Source organism: Macrotis lagotis, chromosome 1, assembly GCF_037893015.1.
Source record: "Macrotis lagotis isolate mMagLag1 chromosome 1, bilby.v1.9.chrom.fasta, whole genome shotgun sequence".
NCBI lineage: Eukaryota > Metazoa > Chordata > Mammalia > Peramelemorphia > Peramelidae > Macrotis > Macrotis lagotis.
This window is the reverse complement of record NC_133658.1, coordinates 737,881,359-737,906,443: the sequence shown is the minus strand read 5'-3', so window position 1 is coordinate 737,906,443 and position 25,085 is coordinate 737,881,359. Positions and strand designations below refer to the sequence as shown.

Below are 25,085 nucleotides of genomic sequence, written 5' to 3'. Positions count from 1 at the left end.
ATATCCAATTATATAATATATAAATATATAATATATATTATATATTATATATTTGGATCTTTTTCCCTTTTTAAATGATCTCTTTAGGATATAAACCTAGAAGTGATATTGGTAGATCAAACAGTATGCACAGTTTTTGCAACCTTTTGGGCATAGTTTCAAATTGCTCTTGAGAATGATTGGATCAGTTCACAATTCCACCAGAAATGCATTAGTGTCCTAGTTTTTCCCCATTATCGCCAACATTTATTAATTTATTTTTTGTCATATTGTGATAGATGTGAGATGGGACCTTAGAGTTGTTTTAATTTGAATTTCTCCAATAGTGAATTAGAGCATTGTTTCATATGACTATGGATAACTTTAATTTCTTGAAAACTATCTATTCATATCTGTTGGTCATTTATCAGTTAGGGAAAGACATATTCTTATACATTTAATTCAGATCTCTATATATTTTTTTAAAAAGGCCTTTTATCAAAACCACTGTTTATAAAAATTGTTTCCAACCATCTTGCTTTCCTTCTAACCTTTGTTGTGTTGGTTTTGTTTGTGCAAATGCTTTTTATTTAAATATAATCAAAATTATCTCTTTTTGTTTTTAATATGTTCTCACTTTTTTAGTTAAAAAACATTCCCTTCTTCATAATCTGACAGATATTCTCCTAATTGGCTTATGGTTAACTCATGTACCCATTTCAACCTTATTTTGTTATATTTCTTATGAGATGTTTATCTATGTCTAATTTCTGCCATACTATTTTCAAGTTTTCTCAGAAGTTTTTGTTGAATAGTGAGTTCTTATTTTATTCTGGGTTTATCAAACAGTAGATCACCCTAGACCTTTACCATTGTGTCTTATGTATTTAAACTATTGCACTGATCCACAGCTTAATTTCTTAGGCAGTATCAAATATAGTTTTAATATAGTTTTAGATCTGGTAAGACTAGGCCACCTTCCTTATAATTTTTCATTAATTCCCTTCATATTATAGAGATTTTGTTCCTCTAGATGAATTTTATGCCATTTTTTCTAGTTCAATAAATTTTTTGGGTGATTTGATTGATAAGGCATTGAATGAATAATTCAATTTAGGTAGCATTGTCATTTTTATTATATTAGCTCACTCTATCCACAAGCAATTGACATTTGTACAATTATATTAGATCTATCATAATTTCTGTAATTGGGTTCATAGAGTTTCTGAGTTTATCTTGGCAGGTGGCTTCCCAAGGATTTTATATTGTTTCAGTTACTTTAAATGGAATTTCTCTTTCTTTTTCTTGCTACTGTGCTTTGATGTTAATATATAAAAATGTCTATGATTTATGTGAGTTTATTTTATATCCTGTAGCATTGCTAAAATTGTTGATTATTCCAAAGAGTTGTTTTATAAGTTGATTATCTAGGATTCTCTAAGTATACACTCCAATTCATTTATAAAAAGGAACGGTTTTGTTTGCTCATTGCTTACTTTAATTTCTTCAATTTCTTTTTTGTCTCATTACTAAAGCAAACAGTTCTAGTACAATATCAATAAATTTATTTTTCCAACTACATGTGAAGATAATTTTCAATAATTTTTTTTTTATTTTTGCAAGACAATGAGTTTAAATGACTTGCCCACAGTTACACAATTAAGTATCAAGTGAATGAGGTAGAATTTGAACACAGGCTCTCCTAACTCCAGGGCCAGTGCTTTATCTACTGCACCACCTAACAGCCCCCAACAATCATTTTTTTGTAAGGGTTTGAGTTCCACATTTTTGTTTCTCTCCTTCCCCACTACTTTCCCCCTTGACAGAGAGTAATTTCATATAGATTATACATGTATAACTATGTTAAACATTTCCTTATTAATCATGTTGTGAAAGAATAACCATAACAAAAAGGAGGAAAAACATGAGAGGGGACAATCATAAAACATAAAACAAATTTTAAAAGTTGAAAATAGTATTCTTTGGGTCTGCATTCAGACTATATGATTCTGTCTCTGGATATGAATGATATTTTCCATCATACATCCCTTAGAATTATCTGTGAATATTGGACTACCGAGAAAATTAAGTCCATCATAATTGATTATCACATAATATTGCTATTTATGTGTACAATGTTCTTCTGATTCTTCTCACTTTACTTAGCTTCAGTTCATGCAAGTCTTTCTAGACTTTTCTGACGTCTGACCATACATGATTTCTTATAGAATAGTACTCCATTACATTTACATACCACAGTTTGTTCAGTTACCTTCCAATGGAGGGAAATCCCTTTCAGTTTCCAATTCTCTGCAACTTCAAAAAGAGCTACTATGAATATTTTTGAACATTTGGCTTTTTTTACCCTTTCTTATGATATCTTTGGGATACAGACATAGTAGTAGTATTGCTGGATCAAAAGGTATGTGCAATTTTATTGTCCTTTGATTATAGTTTCAAAGCAAGTAAAATATTAGATATGGGGATCCTTGCTTCAATACTGCTTATTGTGAAGGGTTCTAGCTTTTCCTCACTACATATAAGGCTTTCTGATGATTTTAGATAGATACTACTTACCATTTCAAAGAAAATTCCATTTATTTCCAAGCTCCCTAGTGTTTTTAAAAGGATTGGGTACTGCATTTTGTTAAAAGCTTTTTTAGCATCTATTGAGATAATCATGTTTTCTCTTAGTTTTGATAGTTATGGTCAGTTATGCTGATTGTATCTTAATACTGAATAATTCCTTCACTCCTGGTTTGTCTCCCATGTGGTCATAGTGTATTATACTCACGATAAACTGCTATAATCTCATTGTTAATATTTTATTTGAAATTTTTGTAAATACTTTCATTTGGGAAATTATTCGATAAATTTTTTCTATATTTTGGTTTTTGTCCAATTTTGATAAGACTCCTTCCATATTTTTTCAAAATAGTTTATATAGAATTGGAATTAATTGTTCTTAAAATGTTTGATAGAGTTTGCTTAATCTTTTCTTAGGAAATTCGTTGATGCATGTTTAATTTCTTTTCCTAATTTAGACAATTTATATTTTTAGTAATAATTCATCCATTTCACTTAGATTTTCAGATTGATTGGCATACAGTTAGGCAAAAATTGCTCTAAATTATTTAATTTTCTCTTCATTGGTGGTGAAATCACCCTTTTCATTTTTGATCATGGTAATCTGATTTTCTTCTGTCTTTTTTAAAATCTAATTAATCAAAGGTTTCTCTATTATATTGATTTTTTCACAAAACAAACTTAATTTTATTTATTAATTTAATACTTTTAAATATCAATTTTATTAATCTCTCTTTTCATTTTCATAATATCCAATATTCTATTTAATTGGATATTTTCAATCTGCTCTTTTTCTAGCTTCATAAAAATTGCACATGCTATTTATTTATCTCTTCTTTTTCTATTTTATTCATATAGGCATTATAAATATAAATTTTCTACTAAGAATTGCTTTGGCTACATCCCAGAAATTGTTTTATGTTGTCTTATTATTATCATTCTTTTGAATGCAAATATTGGTTGTTTCTATGATTTGTTGTGTAACCCATTCACTCTTTAGGATTGGGTTATTTAAGTTTTATTTTTTTGTGTTATTTTGTTTTAGTTTTTGCAAGACAATGGGTTTAAGTGGCTTGCCCAAGGCCACATAGCTAGGTAATTATTAAGTGTCTGAGGGTGGATTTGAACTCAGGTACTTCTGACTCCAGGGCCAGTGCTCTATCCACTGCGCCACCTAGCCACCCTGGATTATTTAATTTCTAATAAATTTTTAGTCTATTTTTCCCTGGCCATTTATTACATGTAATTTTTATTGCATCATGATATGAAGAAAGGATGTATTTAATATTTCTGCCTTTCTGCACTTGATTGTGAAGATTTTTATGCCCAAATCCATAGTAAATTTTTCTGTTGGTATTTGTTGAGTCTTTGTAAGTACTGTTGAGAAAAGGTATATTCATTTCCATTGCTATTCAGTTTTCTCAAGAGATTTATCATGTCAAAGTTTTCTAAAATTCTATTCACATCCTTAATTCCTTTTTTTGTTTGTTTGTGTTGTGGTTAGATTTATCTAATTCTGAGACAAGGAAGTTGAAGTCCTCCACTAGTATATTTTTACTGTCTATATCATGTAACTCATTTAACTTCTCTCCTAAGAATTTGGATGCTATACCACCTGATGCATGTATGTTTAGTATTGCTATTAATTTTGTAACTGTCTATGGCAACTTTTTACCAAGATGTAGTTTCATTCCTTATTTCTTTTAATGAGATCAATTTTTCCTTTTGGTTTGTCTGAAGATCAGGTTTTCTACCCCTCCTCTTATTTGTTGTAATTGGTCAGCTGAGGTAAAATAGATTCTGCTCCCACCTTTTACCTTTACTCTGCATGAATCTCTCTGTTTCAAATGTTTTTCTTATAAACAGCATTGTAGGACACTGGTTTTTAGTTCACTTTGCTATCTGCTTTTGTTATGGGAGATTTCATCCCATTTACAATCACAGTTATGATTACTAATTCTGAATTATCCTCCATCTTATTTTCCTCCTATTTCTACTTCTCTCTCTCCTTTCAACCCTATTCCTTCTCACCAGTGCTTTTCTTCTGACCACTCCCTCAATTTGTCCTCCCTTGTGCTCCATCTTCTTTCCCCTTTCCTTTCCTATTTCTATCTTCTTTTCTGCATTCCATTTTTTCAACACCTCTTTCCTTGTTTAGTCTCATTTCCTCTCCTAATTTCCTCTAAAGTAAGATAAATTTCTAACTGCCAGTCCATGTGATATTTGCTCTTTGAACCAAATCTTATGAGATTAAGATTCAAGTAATTCTCATCCCCTCCCTACTTTCTCTTTACTGTAACAGGTACTTTGAATCCTTTCTTGTGATGTAAATTACCCTATTCTGCCTCCCTTTCTTCTTTTTTTCAACATAATTCTTTTTTTAATGCCTAATTATTTTTATGACATCACATCAAAGTCAACTTTTGTCTCTATCCTATTTTTAAGTATACTGCTTCTAATAGAAATACGGTTCTCAAGAGTCAACTTCACATTGTGGGATGTAAACAGCTTAATCTTATTGAATAATATTTATTTTCTTTTATATTCACCATTTTATGCATCTCCTGAAACTTATATGAGGATATCATATTTTCTGATTGGCTCTGTGTTTCTCATAAGGAAAGTTTTAAAGTCATATATATTATTGAATATCTATCTTTTCTCAATTTTGATGGGCAGTTGATTCTTGGTTGTAATCTAAGTTACTGAACCTTTAATGTTGAAGCTACTAAATTCTGTGTAATTCTCATGTAACTCTTTAGCATTTAAATTTTTCCTTTATTGACTGCTTGCAGTATTTTTTCTTTGACTTGATTCTGGAATTTGGTTGGAATATTCCTTGCAGGTTTCATTTTGGGATCTCTTTCAGTAGGTGATCAAAGGATTCTTTCAAAGAGTATTTTACCCTCTGGTTTTAGGGAGTCAGGGTAATTTTCCTTGATAATTTCCTTGTAGGATATTTTTCCAGATTGTTCTTATGGATTTCAGGTAGTACAGTAATTATTAAATTATCTCTTCTCAATCTAGTTTCCAGGTTACTTGTCTCATTCCAATGAAGTATTTTGCATTTTCTTATATTTTTTATTTTACAATTTTCTTGATTGTTTCTTGATGTCTTATAGAATCATCAACTCCCTCTAGCCTAATTCTTATATATAAGGAATTAAATTTAAATTTAGCTTTCATGTTTTCCATTTGGCTAATTCTATTTTAAAGGACTTGTTTTCTTCAGTCATTTTTGTTCTTTTTTTAAGCTGCTATTCTCTTTTATACCACACATTTCTTTTCATAATTTTTCTTCTATCTCTCTTAATTGAGTTTTAAAAATCCTTTTTGAGTTCTTCCAAGAGGACTTTTAGATCTTCTAACAAATTCATATTTCTCTCTTGGGGTTCACATGTAGACCTTTTTCCAATGTCCTCTTCTGAATTAGTGTTTTGATCTTACTTAGTCACATAGTAGCTCTGTATAGTCAGGGCTTTTATTCTATTTTTTATTCATTGTTTAGCCTAGTTTATGCTTTTTAAAAGTAGAGCTCTGCTCCTGAGGCAGAAGGGGCATTATCCCAAGTTTGCTGTGCTGGTGGACAGTGATATACTCACTGACTTTTCACATTGGGACCTCAGCTGCTAGAGGCTTGTCATAACAGCTGCATTGGCATTCCAGGGCCCCCAATATGCTTTAACCCTGGAGCAGAATCCTCACAGATGACTTGTGTGCACTTGGCCTGCTGAACCAAGATTGAGGGGCCTTGGTTGCTGATTTTTGCTGCAATTAAGAATCTTCTGCTGACTTCCCCATGCCCAGTCCTAGTTTGGCTATACTCCAATCAAGTAGAGAATTCATTTAGAGGCTTGATTTAATGTTGTTAATTAAGGGAAGCATAGAAGAAATAAGGGAAGTTCCTGGTTCTCTCTGACACAATCTGAAGGGAAAAACAGTAACTAGACATGATTAAGTACAGAAGAAATCTATTCTTTAGATGAAATTTTTGAAGGGATGCAAGAATTACTTTTCAATAAATTTCAGAGGGGACATGCAGAAAGAATGAGAAAAATTATCACAGATAATTTTATGATCCAAAAAAAGTGACCAAGAAAATATTATCAGAACTACCACTCAGCATACCTAAAACTACTTATGAAAGTGCTCTATCCAAGTTATTTTGTAGCAAAAATGTGAAAAGAAAATAGTTTTCCAGATTTTGGGGGTTATTATAAAAGTGATATAATTCACTGAGGTTTGAGCATATAAAATAATATTCTTTTTGTTAATTACAAAACAAAATAAATATCACAACATTAAATATTACATTAAAGTCTCCTAATAAGTTCATAGACTACAAGCTCTTGGCTTATATAAATTTGATCCAGTCAGAATAGAAACTCAACCACTTTCTCCCTCATCATTACAATTTTTAAATCTCCACATACACACACACACACACACACACACACAAAAACACATATACACACACATAATAAGGTCCCTTTTTTCCTTAATTACTTTTTAAAATATATTAAAAAATAAATATAACTTATAGTCATATTGTTACAATTCTTTGTAAAAGAATCTCTAGGTTCTCTGCAATATATTACTGTTATGGGAAAGATGTTTATATTGCAGAAAACTTGGAAACACACAAAGGATAAAAGAAGGATAAAGATAGATAGTATATATATCAGTAGGGTGCTTGTTGTTCCGTCATTTCCCATTCATATCTGACTTTGTGATCCCATTTTCAGTTATGTTTAATTTTTTTTAATCCCTTTTTTGAGTTTCCTTGGCAAAGATATTGGAGTGACTAGCAATTTCTTTCTCAAAATGCTGGAGTAGTTTGCTAATTTATTCTCCAACTCATTATTTTTTTTATTCAACATTTATTCTCATTTTGTACAAATAATTTTTATACATTAATAAAATATTCCTGCTTAAGAGTAAATGAAATACCACCTCCCCCGATAAATATAGAATCACTTGAGCAATAAAGGGGAGAGAAAAAAATTAAAATTAAAAATAATAGTAATAATTGTAGGCATGGACAGGTGGCACAATGAATGGAGCACCAGCTCTGGAGCCATGAGCACCTGAGCCCACATCCAGCCCTGTACGCCCAACAATCACCCAGCAGTGTGACATGCAAGCCACCCGAACCTCACTGCCCTGCAAAAACCAAAAAAAAAAAAAAAAGATAAAAAGAACCAAAATAAAATAAAATAGTAATAATAGTAGGGGTGGCTTGGTGGCAGACAGAGCATTGGCCTTTGAGCCAGGAGCACCCAGGTCCAAATCCAATCTCAGACACCCAATGATCACCCCACTATGCAGCCCCAGGCAAGCCACCCAGCCCCATTTGCCCTGCACCCCCCCCCCAAATAATAATAATAATAAATGTGAGTCTTTGTTCTAATACTAACAAGTCTGACATGGGTGGATCACATTCTTTATGATAAGTCCATCACAAAAGTTATTTCCATATTTTTCCACTGTTGCCACTGCTGATCACAACTCCCTCCTTTCATATTTCTCCATTACCATGTACTATATTTTCTCTCTCCTTTCACTCTAACTCTGCTGTAGGGTAGCTGAGTGGAACAGCACACAGATCCCTGGCTCTGGGGCCAAGAGGCCCTGAGCCCCCATACCACCCCTTAGGCCCAGCATCCACCTGGCCCTATGGTCCCAGACAGGCCTTCCAATCCCAGGAACTTGCAAGAAGAAAAAAAAGGAAATGTGTTATATCTGATCACTCTCCCCCGATGGTCCATCCTCTCCTCCATCACTCACATCCCCCCCCTTCCCCCTGTCTCCCCCCTTCTTCCTCCAGATGTCTATACCCCATTGAGTATATATGCTGTTTCCTCTCCTAGCCACCTCTGATGAGAGCAAAGATTCTCTCATTTCCCCTTGCCTTCCCCCCTTCAATATCATTGCAATAGCTCATTGTAATAAAGAAAAATCTTATTATATGAAATATCTTGGCCTATTTCCCCTCTCCTTTGGCTTTCTCCCATTACATTTCCCTTTTTTCCATTGACTCCATTTTTATACCATGTTTTATCTTCAAATTCAGCTTTCTCCTGTGCTTCAACTATAAAAGCTCCCTCTACCTGCTCTATTAACTGAGAAGGTTCATATGAGTATTATCAGTGTCATTTTTCTATGCAGGAATACATGCAGTTCATCCTCATTAAGTCTCTCATATTTCCCCCCCTCTCCTCCAGTCTCCATGCTTCACCTGAGTCCTGTGTCTGAAGATCAAACCTTCTGTTCAGCTCTGGCTATTCCAACAGGAACATTTGAAATTCCCCTGGTCCATTGAAAGTCCATCTTTTCCCCTGGAAGATGACATTCACCCTTGCTGGGTAGTTGATTTTTGGCTGCATTGTAAGCTCCTTTGCCTTCGGGTATATTATATTTCAAGCTCTATGAGCTTCCAATGTAGTTGCTGCTAAATCCTGTGTGATCCTGACTGCAGCTCAATGATATTTGAACTGTGCCCTTCTGGCTGCTTGTAATATTTTCTCTTTGACTTGGGAGTTCTGGAACTTGGCTATAATATTCCTGGGGGTTGGTTTTTTGGGATCTCTTTCTTGGGGGAATCAGTGGATTCTCTCCATTTCTATTTTTCCCTCTGCTTCTAGAATATCAGGGATATTTTCCTGTAGTAATTCTTTGAAAATGATGTCAAGGCTCTTTTCCTGATCATGACTTTCAGGTATTCCAATAATTTTTAAATTATCTTTCCTAAATCTGTTTTCTATATCAGTTGTTTTTTCAATGTGATGTTTCACATTTTCTTTTAATTCTTCATTTTTTTAGTTTTGAAGTATTGAGTCCTGGTTTCTCATAAATTCATCAATCTCCCTGAGTTCTCTTCTTTGTCTGAAGGATTTGTTTAACTCAGAGAGCTTTCTCAACTCTTTTTCCATCTGGCCAATTCTGCTTTTTAAAGCATTCTTCCCCTCAATAACTTTTTGAACTGTTATATCCATTTGACCTAATCTGGTTTTTAGCATGCTATTCTCTTCAGCATTTTTTTTTGGATTTCCTTGACTAGGCTGCTTACTTCATTTTCATGTTTTTCCTACATCTCTCTCATTTCTTTTCCCACTTTTTCTTCTAACTCCCTCATTTGATTTTCAAAGTCTTTTTTGAGCTCTGTCATAGCCTGAGCCCAATTTCTGTTTTTCTTGGAGTCTTTAGATACAGGAGCTTGTGCTTCCTCATCTTCAGACTGAGTATTTTGATCCTTCTTGGGCTCATATGCAAAATATTTCTCAATGGTGTTCCTTTTATTTCTCTGCTTGCTCATTTTGCCAGCCTGAGCCTGGTTTTGGGGTGCTTCCTGAGCTTTTGTGACACTCCCACAAGGGTCTCAGTGTGTGAGGCTCTGTCCTCCCTCTTGGTCTGTGAATGACCATATGTGTCCCCCTCTGCCATGGGGCTGAAGTGGAGGGGGCCCCTTCTGTTCTATTGGGGGTGCCTAGACTGTGATCAGGATCTGAATGTGGTCAGAACACCAGAGTCCTGTTCCAGGGGTAGAGGACAGAGCTCTGCAGTCTCTCTCTCTTCACTCCCCTTCCTAGGTTTAATGGACTCATGCCCTAGGGGTTTTTGCTTACCTTCTCTGCCAGCTTCTGTTTCCTGGGACTCTGCTGAGCTGGCTATGCTGCTCTCTGTGTGCCCTGAGGGCTGGGCTTCACGTGCTTGCTCTGGCAGAGGTACTCCTGAAGTTCCCCAGGTTATGCCCGATGCTCCCCGGGGCATAGGTCAGGAAACTCCACTGCTGCTGTGAGCTGCAGCTTCCAGCACCCTGGGGCTGCCTCCGGGAAGCTGAAGTTCTTTCGCTCTCGTGGGCCACCCCTCTGGCGGGCCGCCCCTCCAACCCCGGGGAGCAGAGCCTTTATGCTCTTTTCCAGGTTACCTTGAGTAGGTGAACTGCCTCATTGGGTCCCTCTGTGGGCTCTTTCTCTCTAAAATTTAGTTAGAGTCCTTAGCTTATAAGTTTTATGAGAGAGTGCCTAAGACACCAATTATGGCTTTGCCCCCCCCCCCCCAGCTCACTATTTTTAATTTTTATTTATTTAAGGCAATGGGATTAAGTGAGTTACCCAGGGTCATATAGCTAGGCAATTATTAAGTGTCTGAAGTTGGATTTGAACTCAGGTCCTCTTGACTGCAGGGCTGGTGCTCTATCCACTGCACCATCTAGCTGAGCTTTCAGCTCACTTTTAAAATGGATAAGCTGAAGAAAGGGAAACAGGGTAAAGTGACTTGCCCAGGGTCAAATGGTTAGCAAATGTCTGTGATCAGATTGTAATTCAGGGATATGAGTCTTCGAGACTTTGGATTCAACATTCTATACACTGTACCATTCTATCTGCTCTCATCAGTAGGAGGCAGTATATTACTATTGATGAGTTATATACAGTCGATATAAAAATAGTATTATGAAAACTGATTGGGCAGCTAGGTGGTGCAGTGGATAGAGCACCAGCCCTGGAGTCAGGAGTACCTGAGTTAAAATCCGCCTCAGACACTTAATAATTACCTAGTTGTGTGGCCTTGGGTAAGCCACTTAACCCCTATTGCCTTGAAAAAACCAAAAAATCAAACAAACTGATCAACTGAAAAATGTATCAATAGCAATAAAGTCCTGCACTGATAATACCAAAGATTAAATGATCTATAAGGATCACAGTATTTGCAATCAACTGATAAAATTTGCCTCTTTAAACAGTGAGATTTCTCTTAGAATCTCTTAAATCATAGCATCACCTTTAAGGATTAAATTCCTTCACAAGTAAAATGAAATTAAAGGGTTTTTTTTAGGACAATTGAATAAAAAAAAACTGAGATTTCAGAACTTATACTTATTTTTGCTAGGAAAGAGAAAGAAGAGTACCATTCCTACATTGGGGTTTTAAAATTGAAGAATGGTAAAAAAGCCTTGGGGATCAGCTTGTCTGTCCCTTCTCATCTTACCAATAATTAAACTAAAGCCCAAAGAAATTAATCACCACACTAAATAGGAGCAAAGCTGAAATTAAAATCTAGTTCTAGATACTCTCATCCTTTGAAAGTGAAGCTAAGATTAATCCCCAAAGATAAGTATTTGATAGATAGAAAAGATGGGGAGAGGGGGGTAGTCATAAGAGTTTGTATTTGCAAAAAATAACTTTGCTGCTGGAAATGAAAGAACACTGCCCTAAGTTCAGGAAGAACTAACACAGGCATATTAAAATGAATCAATCTTGACAGATCATGAAAAACATAATTGGCTAAATCCATATCTTTCTTTACACCATTCTCCCACATAATCACTTGTAAGGAAAATGTGAATTTGGTCAAAAGAAAAACACAAAGGTTAATGGGAAAATGAGGACATTTATAATCTGGGAACAAAATTAAAAAGGCTTATTCACATGTAAGAGGAAGTTGAATTATACAGCATTCCCTAATTTTAAATTCCTTTTTTTCAGAGGGAAATTAATTTATAATTTCAGTTTAAGATATCTCAGTATTGCATGATTTCATAAAGATTATTTCAACCCAAAGAAATAGTATATGGCTGCTAGGGATTCTAGGTATTTACTCTACCTGTGACTGGTGAAAAGAGTTTAGCTTGACTGAGAGAAAAACAAAATTGTCTTTTCTTTTATATATTAAGTCTTATAAACCTTTTATTTTCACCCCATAGATCTAAAAGACTTGCAGACACTGCATACTTAGAAACAAATGACTTGGTAATTCATAGCATCTCTGTTAGAATGCAACCTTTTGACTTCTCCTTCCCCCCACTTAAATAAGAGTCCTGTCATAAGTCATTTAGTTGAGTTCTGCTTTGAGCGATAGGATGCCCTTGGCAGCCAGAAGACAAAGAGATGATGGGCCATAAATCACTGTCTCAGGGAAGGACAGATTTGGGTAAATATTGCTGCTATGAGTTCATGTTTGGAGAAAGAGCAAAACACAGGGCAAAACATGTTTTCAATTCCATCAACAGTAATATAACCCAGAAAAAACAGAAGTCAAAGTCCGATAACAATTATGTTGTCAATAGTTATAATTTAAGGAAGTATTTATTTCAATCATCTTCACTAAGTTCTATACCTGAGCACGAAAGGAAGAAGGAAAATAAAGATGCAAAATTTCAATTCAATTGACTAATTTTAAGACAATTTTAAGATAGAGAATACTACCAAATGAGAGTACATATGTAAGAAGTTAGTGTTCTGTCATTTCCGTCATGTCTTACTCTGTGAAACTATTTGGGATTTTTTTTTTGACAAAGATACCAGAATGGTTTGCTATTTCCTTCTCCAACTTCTTTTAGAAGTTCTGATTAGTCGTTCTGATTTCAGGCCTAATACTCTATCCACACCATCACTTAGTTGCCATATATGTTAAGGTGGCACCTGAGTTATGCTATCAATGGACAATTCTCCCCATTAAACACCATAGAAAAAGGTGGGAGTGAGGTATGGTGAGATGTATTGCAAATCATTAATCCCCAGGAAAGAAGTTGAGTAGGTGACAAAGCAAAGATAGCAGAGAGTAAATAAATCACCTAAATTGCAAATTAAATTTTATGAGATCATAAGCAGCCAATAAAGAGATCAAAAGATTAGTTTATTTTATTTTTAGAGAAAATAAAAATTGTGAACCTAGAATGGTTGTTTTGTTGTTCTATGATGTCAAGTGGCAATCCATCACAATGTTTTGGCAGGAATGAGAATTGAGACTTGCTAAGAAACAGACAGTAAATGTTAAAGGGTTTTTAATTTTTTTTTTTATTCAAGACAATGGGATTAAGTGACTTGTCCAAGGTCATACAGTTAGGCAGTTATTAAATGTCTGAGATCAGATTTGAACTCAGGTCTTCCTGACTCCAAGGCCATTACTCTATCTACTGTGTCACCTAGATGTCCCCCATATTAAAGATTTTAAAGACAGTCTCTATCTATATGCCATGCTGTCTCTTCTCTTTTTCACTGAATAGAATCATATAAAATATTCTTATATTCTTTTATGCTGAATCACTATTGTTTTTAGGTTTTTGCAAGGCAAATGGGGTTAAGTGGCTTGCCCAAGGCCACACAGCTAGGTAATTATTAGTGTCTGAGACTGGATTTGAACCCAGGTACTCCTGACTCCAGGGCGGTGCTTTATCCACTAGGCCACCTAGCCGCCTCATCGCTCTACTTTTTTAAATACTATTAATATTGCTGGAATTGGGCTGACTTTCTCTTATAACTCTTAAGTTAATAAAATCAATTTAGACATTTAAAGGATTTTTTAATTATGAAGTTATTAATCATAAACACTAATTCTTCAACATACAAAAAGGGGAAAATGATTCTTTATAAAACTAAAGTTCTATCATGTAAACTTTATTTACAAAGTGCATTTAAATTGGAAAAAAATGGTAACAAAATTGCCCCTTTTGTATCCCCCTTATGAAAATGCTTTTTTTCTATGCATTGTCAATGCTTTCTTGATGACCTTTTTATTTTTTTTATCTTTATTACTACTCTCAGAATCTATTACTTTACATACTCTCCCCATCATCACCTTATAACTCTGACCTCCAAGCTATAAAGTCATTACTAATCAATACAAAATATCAAACATAAATTAAGAGGAAAACTCAAAGACATTCTCCAATTAAACATCACAATTCTCTGCTAACAGCTTTATCTTCCAGGTACTAATCCCTTGTATTTCTTTCATCTTTATTGTGTTTTAACTGCCTACAATATTTAGCTGATGTCAAAGGGGAAAGGCTACCTCTGTCTCTGTGTGGACACCACACCATATAATTGAAAGTATTTATCTATATCACCTAGAAAGCAATCTCTTCCTATGGAGCCAATGTCCTCACATTTCTTAGACAACAGTGAATTTAATTTCAGAAATAAGTGCTTTGGTGCTCTCATATGAAAAATGGGGATGATTACACTGAGATCCCTCATGGGGATATCATTAGGATTAACTACTTCATTGTGAGGAGGTATAAATGGTTGCCCATTTCATGGTGCATTCATTCATTCTTTGTTTCTTTCTCTAGGCCAATTTACACAGTATGTTTGCTTTAGAAAAGAACCTTAAACACTTAAAAGAGATAGTTCCTAACTGGAGAGCAATTTACCCCTTATCTAAGAATAGAATTAGGTTCATTGATTTTTTTCTGAGGTTTTGAAATATAAAATAGCATACAGACAACCAATACTCCAAAACCATAGAGAGTAGAATGTGGCTGCTGTGATTGTGACTAGTCAAGAATAGGAGAAAACTGTATAAGGGAGAACATTATAATATTATTCTTTCTACTATCAGCACAGGAGGAATGTTATAGATTTATTTAGCATCCTTACAAAAAGGACTATATTTATCTATCGCACCCTCTTTTCTGGTATCTCCCTAATCTTCTTAGCTGGAGCCACTTAGTCTCTATAGTTAGGTTCAAACCCTTGCCAGACTCTAGAATAAGTCTTTTTACTGGAGAATGAAGAGCCTAAAATTGGAATGTCACTGGTTCATGTTTAAGTCATAATTCCTTCTGGTAATACTCTGACCAAATGGCCCTAGTTTTAAAAATCTTCCTCTTGTTTTGTTTAGCTTTCTTCTTCTTATGCTGTCACCACTTTAAATCTCAGTTCTCATAATCAAGATGTTGTTTTGTCTCTCTTTGTTTCTAAATTCCTGTCTTGGTTCAAAGCATTTTCTCTTAGTTCATTTAGGACTAAGGTCCTATATTTTTAATCTTTAATTTCCTGTTCTTTTAGGAATTAGAATCTGGGCCATATACAGACCTGTAAGATAAACTAGTTGCCAAGTTTATATTTTCCTGACCCTCTTTGCTCTCTCTGTGATGTGTTTTCAGATCCTTTTAATATTGAGGATCATATGGACAGCATCAAAGTCATCTATTGTTTGGAATTGTTCCCATTAGCTAACCTATTCTTACTATTCTTTCTTCTCTTTAGGTGTCAGAACTCTTTGTTCTGATGTTAAAAGTACTTTCATGCAACTCACTAGGAATTCAAGGCTCTCAAATGCCCAGATCCAGACCATGGGTCTGCCCTCCAGAAAAGTCTATTTCTTCTCAATAGAGATGGAGAAAAGAAGAATGAGAAAGAGGTTGTTTTTGAAAAGGGTGGGAAATAATAAAACTTAAAAATCATCCAAATAATTCCTTTCCTTGTTTGGTTGCAAAAATTAAATGCTTTTGTCATCCCAATTATATGTCACATGCTCTTGGACAAAAAGGTATATCATTACATAGTTGCAACATTGAGTGTTTTTATTGTTTTTAATTACTCATTTATCTTCTTATAATAATAGCTCATTAATGAGTGAGTGCAATGCAATGGATAAACAACTGACTTGGATTCTGAGAGACCCATTAGCAATCTTTTTGATTTCCAGTTATTTGTCAACCCAAAAAGAATTATTATAAATATTTTTGTACTTTGATCTCTTTAGAATATAGACTTTTTAGTTGTATTGCTGGTTCAAAGATTATGTATAGTTTTATAACCCTCTGGTCTTACTTCAAAATGGTTGGCCTAGTCCATAACTCCACCATCAGTGAAATTAGTGTTCCAGTTGTTCACATCCCATTTTGCATCTACCAATTGCCTTTTCTGTCATCAACTGATCTGATAGTTGCAAGGTGAAATCTAACAATTGTTTTAATGTTTATTTCTCTATTCAGTAGTGATTTAGAGAATTTTTTCATGTAACTGTTGATAACTTTAATTTCTTCTTCTGAATACTGCTTGTTCATATCCTTTGACTGTTTATCAACTGAGGAATGGATGCTAATCATATAGATTTGACTGAGTTCTTTATATATTTGAGAAATGAGAACTTTATTAGAAAAACTCAGTTTTGTGTTGTGCAAAAGTTTTTTTAGTTTCAGGTAATGAAAATTGCCTATTTTACTAACTGTAATCCTCTAACTCTTGCTTGGTCATAAAAATCTTCCCTTTTCCATAGAACAGTTTCTTTTTCCATGGTCTCATTAATTTGCTTATCATGTCATTCTTTATATCTTAAATATTTATCCATTTTGAACTTATCATGATTTACAATATGAGATGGTCTATGTCTAATTTCTGACAAAGTATTTTTTGGTTTTTACAGTAATTTGTGGCACATGGTGAGTTCTTTAATCTTTGGGTTTTTTAGTCACTAGATTATTTATGACTGTTTTTGTGTACCTGATATATTCCACTAATCCATCACTCTATTTCTTACCAGTATCAGATTGTTTTTACAGTTAAAACTTTGTACTACTGTTTAAAATCTAGAAATGCTTGGCCACCTTCCTTAATATATCTTTACATATATATATATATATATATATATATATATATATATATATATATATATATATAATTTTCCCCATTCTTCTCCCTTCTGCTAAGCAATTTCATTCATCTATACACATTTTGCATTTCTCAACTATAATCAACTCACTCTTGAGCCACCTTTCTATATAGAGTTATAATTCTGATTAAAATAAAGTTTTTAGAAGTTGCATGTATCATCTTTCCATATAGAAAGATGAACCCATTATGATTTCTCTTTTATTCCTCCCTTTTTATGTTTTTCTTGACTATAGTATTTGAAAGTCAAGTTTTCTATTTCAACTGTTTTTTCATCACAAAAAAAAACATGTGTTCCATTCATATCCATTTTTTTCATTGAAGAATTTTACTTAGGTTTTTGAATAGATTATTCTTTGTTGCAATACTTTTGAATGATATTCCAAACCTCTGCTTCTTTAAGATGGTGGTTACTAAATCTTGTGTGACCCCTTACTGTGATTCCATGGTATTTCAGTGTTTTATTTTTGGTTGTTTTTGGCCATAATATTCTTGAATCTCTTTCTGGAGGTGATTAGTAGATGCTTTTACTTTCTATTTTACCTTTTGATTCTAGGATTTCAGGGCAGTTTTTTCCTTGATAATTTCTTGAAACATGATATCTAGGCTATTTCTTTCACCATGATTATTTAGACAGCTGAGAAATTCTTAAATTACCTTCTCTAAATTTATTTTCCATGGTGGTTTATTTCCAAATTATATATTTCACATTTTGAAATTTTAATGCATTTTTTATTTTGCCTTATTATTTCTTCATGTTCCATGGAGTCATTAGCTTTCACTTACCCAGTTCTAATTTTTTTAGGAATTAGTTTCTTTAGTTTGATATTGTACTACTTTTTCCATATGTCCACTTCTATTTTTAAGAGTTATTTTCATAAATGATTTTTAATATTTTTTCCATTTGATCAAATCTATTTTAAGTGGTTTTACCAACCTATTAATTGTTTATATAATTTTTTTCTGTTTTGTGTAATTTGATTTTGGAAATAATTTTCTAGGTCTTACAAGAATTCTTGTTGGTTTGTGTTTAATTCAAATTTGGCGGTAATTTTTGCTTAAATTTGCTTTTATTAACTTCCGAGTTTTCATCTTAATTTTCCATGCCATCATAGAAAATTTTAATGGCAAGTTTCATTTTTGTTTAATTTGTTCATTTTTTTTTTCCACATCTGTTTTCTTGATTTTCAACTTTATGCTAATTTAAGATCTGTTGCAGGCATGGAGTTTTAGGGATATTGTCTCAGACTTCAGACTTTTTTTGCACCAAAATTTTCAGGTAATTGAGAGTTTGTACAGCTTCCAAAATGGTGTGAACTGAAGAAAGTTTAGTTTCGTCACTGACCTCTATGTCTGTACTCTTCCTTATCCAGAGAGCTCTGATCACTTAGAATTACAATCAATGTTGCTCCTCATGATTACCACTTCCTCTTCACTTGCCCTTGTACTATTACATAAGAAAGTATAGGTGATAGAACTACCATCTCTGGCTTGAGATCTCTTGAATTTGCTATTACTTCTGTTACTACTATCTAATCCCACCATTGATGTTTCATCTGCATAACTTCATGTTCCATAACAGATCTTTTTGATCCTCTACATGGTCTTGAATTGGAATATTATCAAAATCTGACCTTTTGTTGCCTATAGTAATAGCTCAAATATATGAAATATGTCAAACTGTGCAAGTTTTAGAGGTACATTATGCTAGTTATCATCATCACCATCAAATATTCTTGATTTTTGGCACAGAATTAAAATACATGACAAAATCTGATCTTTGAGATGATGATAATAATGCAGTGTCTAGGGGCATTTTCAAGGCAGAGCCAAGATGATAGTACAAAGCTAGAAGTCTTCACAACCTTTTCCAAAATCAACTTTTAATGTATCCTCTGAACAGATCCTAAAGCAAGAGAACTCACCAAAAAAAGCAGTGAAACAATATTTCAGTGAGATATCTTGGAGGAACTTCAGAAAAAGGTTGGTTGCATAGGAAAAGGGGAGCCTAGCCCAGTGTTGTTGGGAGAGTTGAGAAGCCAGCAATAGGCTTTTAGTTATAGTGCAGCTAATGTCATGTGGCAACTCTACTAGCATTAAAGGTCCCATCACCAATTTGGAGAATAAGGTTTAGAGTGCTAGAAAGCTGCTGAGATGTTGAGTAAGTTCTATTTTATCCTATGTTTCTAATATTTCACAGCAGTTTTCCTGGATAATTTCTTGAAAAATGATGTCTAGGCTCTTTTTTGGTCATGGTTTTTGTACTAATTCAATAATTTTAAAAAATCTCATTTGGATCTGTTTTCAATTTTCTTCTAGATTTTCATTCTTTTAGTTTTGTTTTATTATTTCTTGATTTCTTACAAATTTATCAATTTCCTTTTGCTTCATTCTTTATGTTAAGAAATTATTTTCTTTAGTGAACTTTTTTAATCTCATTTTTTCCGCTTTGTCAGTTCTGCTTTTTAAGGCATTCTTCTCCTCATTTGGCTTTTTGAACCTTTTTTCCCATTTGGCCCAGTCTGATTTTTAAGATGATATTGATTTCATTTTTTTTAGTATCTCCTTCACCAAACTGCCAAACTGCTTTCAAATTTTTTCTCTACTTCCTTTACTTGATTTTCTAATTCCTATTTGAATTCTTCTATAACCTGAGCCCAATTTCTATTTTTCTTGGAGGATTTGGATGCAAAAGCTTTGACTTTGTTATCTTCTCCTGAGTGTGCATTTTGATCTTCCATAGGACCATTGTAATTGTCTCAAATCACATTATTTTCTTCTGTTGCTTATTTCCCCCAGCCTATGACTTGAGTTTAATTCTTTCTGAAAGAGAAGCTCTACTTCCATGATGGAGAATGCATTATCACAAACTTTTGTGGGGTTTTGCATATGTTTTCAGAAATACTTCTAGGGATTTGTAAGTTTTCAGTTCTTCCAAGTTTTTGTGAGAGGTTTTTATGACTGTTCTTGTCTGTATTCTGGTCTATGGGTAAGCAAGAACTTCTTTCTATCCTGGAACTGTGAAGAGAATCCCTGATCCTTTGGTCAGTAAGCTCTGTTGTGGTACTGCTCCTTCATTTTCTGTGACTAGGATCCCAGAATGTGAGCCAAATATGGACAAAGGAACATGATCCCTGCCTCAATGAAAGCAAAGAAACTCCTGAAATCTCCAACTGAACTCCTTACCAGTCCTGAGTTGAGACTTCTGGAAGCAGCTGCCCCTGATGATTCAGGACTCCTGAGGTCTGAGGTCTGCTGGGTTGTGCTCCTCTCTCACTCTGGTGTGGCAAAGTTTTACAGTTGACTCTCCAATTTGTCTTTAGCAGTTTCTGGACTGAAAGGTCTGGAAACCACCACCACCATTGACCCAGTCACTGAGCTTCCCATTCCTGGACAGCTGGGGCCAGTTTGCTGTGGGACAGATCCTTTGACTCCATGCTCTTGTCTCACACCAGTGCAGCAATCTTCCTACCAATCTTCCAAGTTGTCTTGGGCTGTAAGTTTGTTTCACTCAGTTTTATTGTAGGTTTTTTCATTCCAGAATTTGGATAAAGCCATTATTTAAAGGTATTTGAAATGGTTTGGTTGAGAACTCAGGTGAGTTTCTGTCCTTACTCAATCATCTTGGCTCTTCTTCCTCTGATTTATAATAAAATCAACTGAAGAAAACAAAAATTTTAAAAGTAATTTTGACCAGCTGGAAAATGAAATTGACCAATTTGAAGAAAATATAACTTTAAAAACTAGCATTAAGCAAAAGGAAATGAATGACTCTTGTGAGATGTAGAAATGCCATCATCAAAAGCAAAAGGATAAAAAAACAGAAGAAAATGCAAAGTATCTCTTAGAAAAAAATGACCAAAAATAGATAATTTGCAAATTATTGGTCTACCTGAAAGCCATGATCAGAAAAAGAGCTTGGACAATATCATGTGGGAAACAATCATGGAAAACTTGATATCCTGATATCCTAGAATAAAAAGATAACATAGTCACTAAAAGAATTCATTAATCAGCCCCAGAAAGAGATCCCAAAATAAAAACTCCAAGAAGTATTGTAGCCAAATTTCAGAATTCTCAGCTAAAGGAGAATATACTGAAAGCAGCCAAAACAAAAGCAATTTAAATAACAAGGAATCAAGTTAGGGTTTTACAGGGCTTATCAACTGCAACATTAAAGAATTGGAAAGAATTCCAAAGGGCAAAGGAGCTTGGAATATGAAAAAATCAACTTTCTTGCACAATTCTGCATACTATTTCAGTGGGAAAAACATCTTTCAACAAAATAGAGGACTTTAAAATTTACCTTATAAAAATAATAGAAATGAACAGAAAATTTCATCTTCATATACAAGACTCAAGTGATATGTAAAAAAGATAAACAGAAGGGAGGAAGATGGTGGTTAAGTCTTACAAAATAAATTTCACTTAGGACAAATGAAGGAAACATATTAGGACAAAAGCTGTATTTTTAAATTGACTGTGATGTGATCAAACTTTTACCTTTTGAGTGATTTTGCTGTACATGGTACTTTGGCTCAAGAATATTTCTTTGGAGGGTACTTGGAAAGTGGGTTTGGAATAATTCGATTATAATTTGATGTTGCTTTTCGCTCTTGAAAATTATATTTCTAGAGGAACAGTTGAGGGGATTATACTTGGAAAGAGGCTGTGTGTATGAAGGGACTGTGTGGTAAAGTTGCTTGAAAATTAAACAACCCTTGAAAATTAGTCAGCTCTTCAGAACTATACTTCTATCAGAACAGATGAAAGGAGGATATACTGATAGACTTTGTAACAGGTTTAAAACAATCAAGACATGAAAAGATTTATCCTAGAAGGTGAAGCAGGAGAGTATAAATAACACCACATGAAGAGACTCAAAGACCTATTAAAGTAGAGAGAATGAAGGGAGTTTATGAGCATTGAGTAAATCTTACTCTCAACAAATTTGACCAAAAGAGGTAATAACATACATTCCTAATTAGATTTAAATTTTTTCCTACCCTATAGGGAAATGGAGGTTGGGAGGGGGGGGGAGAAAGAGGAAGAAGAGACTGGCAAAAGAGAGGGTGAAAGTAAAAGTAAAGTTAAATTAAAAATTTTTTAAAATAAAAGGGGAAAGGAAGAAGGAGAGGGAATAGGACTGGTAGTAAGAAACTTTAATCAAGAGGCATTAATCACAAGTAAAACTGGTGTGGAAGGATAAGGGGAAAGAAAAAAGAAAAGTATAAATGGGAGAAAATAGCATGGAGAGAAATACAGAGTTAGTAATCATTACTATAAATGTGAATGGATTATGTTTTTCATTCTTTCTCATGTTTTCCCCCCTTTTTACTAATTCCTCTTTCACAACATGACTAATATAGAAATATATTCAACAATATTGTTGATGTACAACTTTTTGAGATTGTTTGCTTCTGTGGAGAGGGAGGAGGGAAGGGAGGGTGGTAGAAAAATGTGGAACTCATTAACATACTAAAGGATGAATGTTGAGAACTACCTTTGCATATAATTGGGAAAATAAAATAAAATTTAAAAAATCATCAGGGACAGGAGTTCAGAAAAGCCTGGAAAGTCTTGTAAGAACTGTTTCTTTTTTTAATTTAATTTAGTTTATTTATACACTAAAGTATTCTTGTTTAAGAGTAAACATAATACCACCCTCCCAACAAAAAATATAAAACCTCATGAGAAATAAACTAAAAGAGAAAAAATGTATTTCATTCTGTGTTCTGATACTATCAGCTTTGTCTTGGGTGGATCACTTTCTTTATCATAAGATCATCATAGAAGTTACTTCCATATTTTTTTTTGCAGGTGCAATTGCTGATTGTAATTTCCTCCATCCATTCCTCCCCACTACCATCTATAATATTTTCTTCCTCCTTTCATTCTCTCCCTCTTCAAAAATGTGCTGTGGGACAGCTGAGTGGCAGAGCAGACAGAGCACCAGCCATGGAGCCAAGAGACCCCAAGCCCATATCCCACCCGAGACCCAGCAACCATTCAGCCCATGGTTCCAGACAGACCACCCAATCCCAGCACCTTGCAAAAAACTAAAAAAGAAAATGTTATTATATCTGATCTACCCTCTCCTCTATGTCCCATATCCTCCTCCCCCCTGACCCCCTTCTCTCCTTTTTCTTTTGGATATCTATACCCTATTGAATGTATATGCTGTTTCCCTTCTTAGCCATTTCTGATGAGAATGAAGGCTCCCTCAGTCCCTTTCACCTTCCCCGCTTCCATACCATTGCAAAAGCTACATGAAATATTTTTATATGAAATATCTTAGCATTTTCTACCTCTCCTTTTCTCTTACTCCCAGTACATTTCCCTTTTCACCCACTGATTCCATTTTTACAATACATTATATCTTCAAATTAAGCTCTCTCCTCTGCCTCATCTATAAAAGCTCCTTCTACCTGCTCTATTAAATGAGAAGGTTCATATGAGTATTATCAGTATAATCTTCACATACAGGAATACACACAGTTCATCATTATTAAGTCCCTCATAATTTACCCTTCTAGTCCACTTTCTCTATGCTTCACCTGAGTCCTATATTTGAAGATCAAACTTTCTGTTCAGCTCTGGTCATTTCAACAGGAACATTTAAAATTCCCCTGGTTCATTGAAAGTCCATCTTTTCCCCTGGAAGAGGATGTTCAGTTTTGTTGGGTAGTTGATTCTCAGTTGCATTCCAAGCTTTTTTGCCTTCTGGAATATTATATTCCAAGCCCTATGAACTTTTAATGTAGTTGTTGCTAAGTCCTGTGTGATCCTGACTGCAGCTAAACAATATTTGAATTGTGTCCTTCTGGCTGCTTGTAATATTTTTTCTTTGACTTGGGAGTTCTGGATCTTGGCTATAATATTCCTGGGGGTTGAGTTTTTAATATCTATTTCTGGGGCAGGTTGGTGGATTCTCTCAATTTCTATTATTCCCTCTGCTTCTAGGATATCAGGGCAATTTTCCTGTAGAAAGTCTTTAAAATTGAAGTCAAGGATCTTTTCCTGACCATGAGTTTCAGGTTGCCCAATAATTTTGAAATTATCTTTCCTAGATTCGCTTTTCCACATGAGTTTTTTTTTTCATTGAGATATTTAACATTTTTTTTTATTTTATATTTTTATTTTTAAAGGTCAACACATATTGAGAGAATTAAATATATAGTTCCAACAGAAATAACCCAACAAAAGCAGCAATGGTCTCTTAATGTGTTCTCACATTCAGACACTGGCTGGGACCATCTGAGTTCTTTGATTTAAAAAAAAAATTACTTTATTGGTACACATCTTTCCTATCTGCAATGTAATCTACAATCTCTTGTGGACACATTAACTTTTCATCATCTTTGCCAGGAATTTCAAACCCAAATTCAATCTTCCATGGCCATTATAATTTCTACTTGGTCCAAACTATCCAAGCCCAGGTCTTTCATGAAATGGGAAGATACTGAAAGCTTTTCTGGGTCAATCTTATCATATAGTTTCAAGACATAGAGGACACGGTCCTTAATGCTCTCCAGTGTCAGAGGGGGCATGTCACTATATCGGCAGCTCAACTGTAGGGATATTCCTGAAACCTGTGTGTGCACAGGGGGCCAGGCCTGCCACCATGCCCACCCCCTCCGTCCTGCTGCCCTGTACGGGATGACCTCAGGGGCCGAAGCAAGGTGAGAGTGGGGGCCCAGAGGTGGGAGGGTGGCGCCGAGGCTGAGGGCAGGCGGCGGACACAGGCGGGGAGGATATTTCACATTTTCTTCTAATTTTTCATTCTTTTGGTGTTGAATTATTGTGTCTTGATTTCTCACAAAGTTATCAACTTCCTTTAGCTCCATTCTAAATCTGACAGATTTGTTTTTGTCATAGAGCTTTCTTATCTCCTTTTCCATCAGGTCTTTTCTGCTTTTAAAAGCATTCTTCTCCCCAATAACTTTTTGACCTGTAATATCCATTTGACCTAAACTGGTTTTGAACATGCTATTTTCTTCATCATTTTCTGGATCTCTTTGACTAAGCTACTGTGACTTCATTTTCAAGATTTTCCAGTATCTCTCACTTCTCTTCCCAATTTGTGTTCTATCTCCCTTACTTGATTTTCAAAAATCTTTT

General features: G+C 34.4%; 1 pseudogene; it reads right to left on the bottom strand.

Annotated features, from left to right (window-relative positions):
- Positions 1-24,252: 24,252 nt before the first annotated feature.
- LOC141523836 (acyl carrier protein, mitochondrial pseudogene) lies at positions 24,253-24,714 on the bottom strand (annotated as a pseudogene).
- Positions 24,715-25,085: the final 371 nt, after the last annotated feature.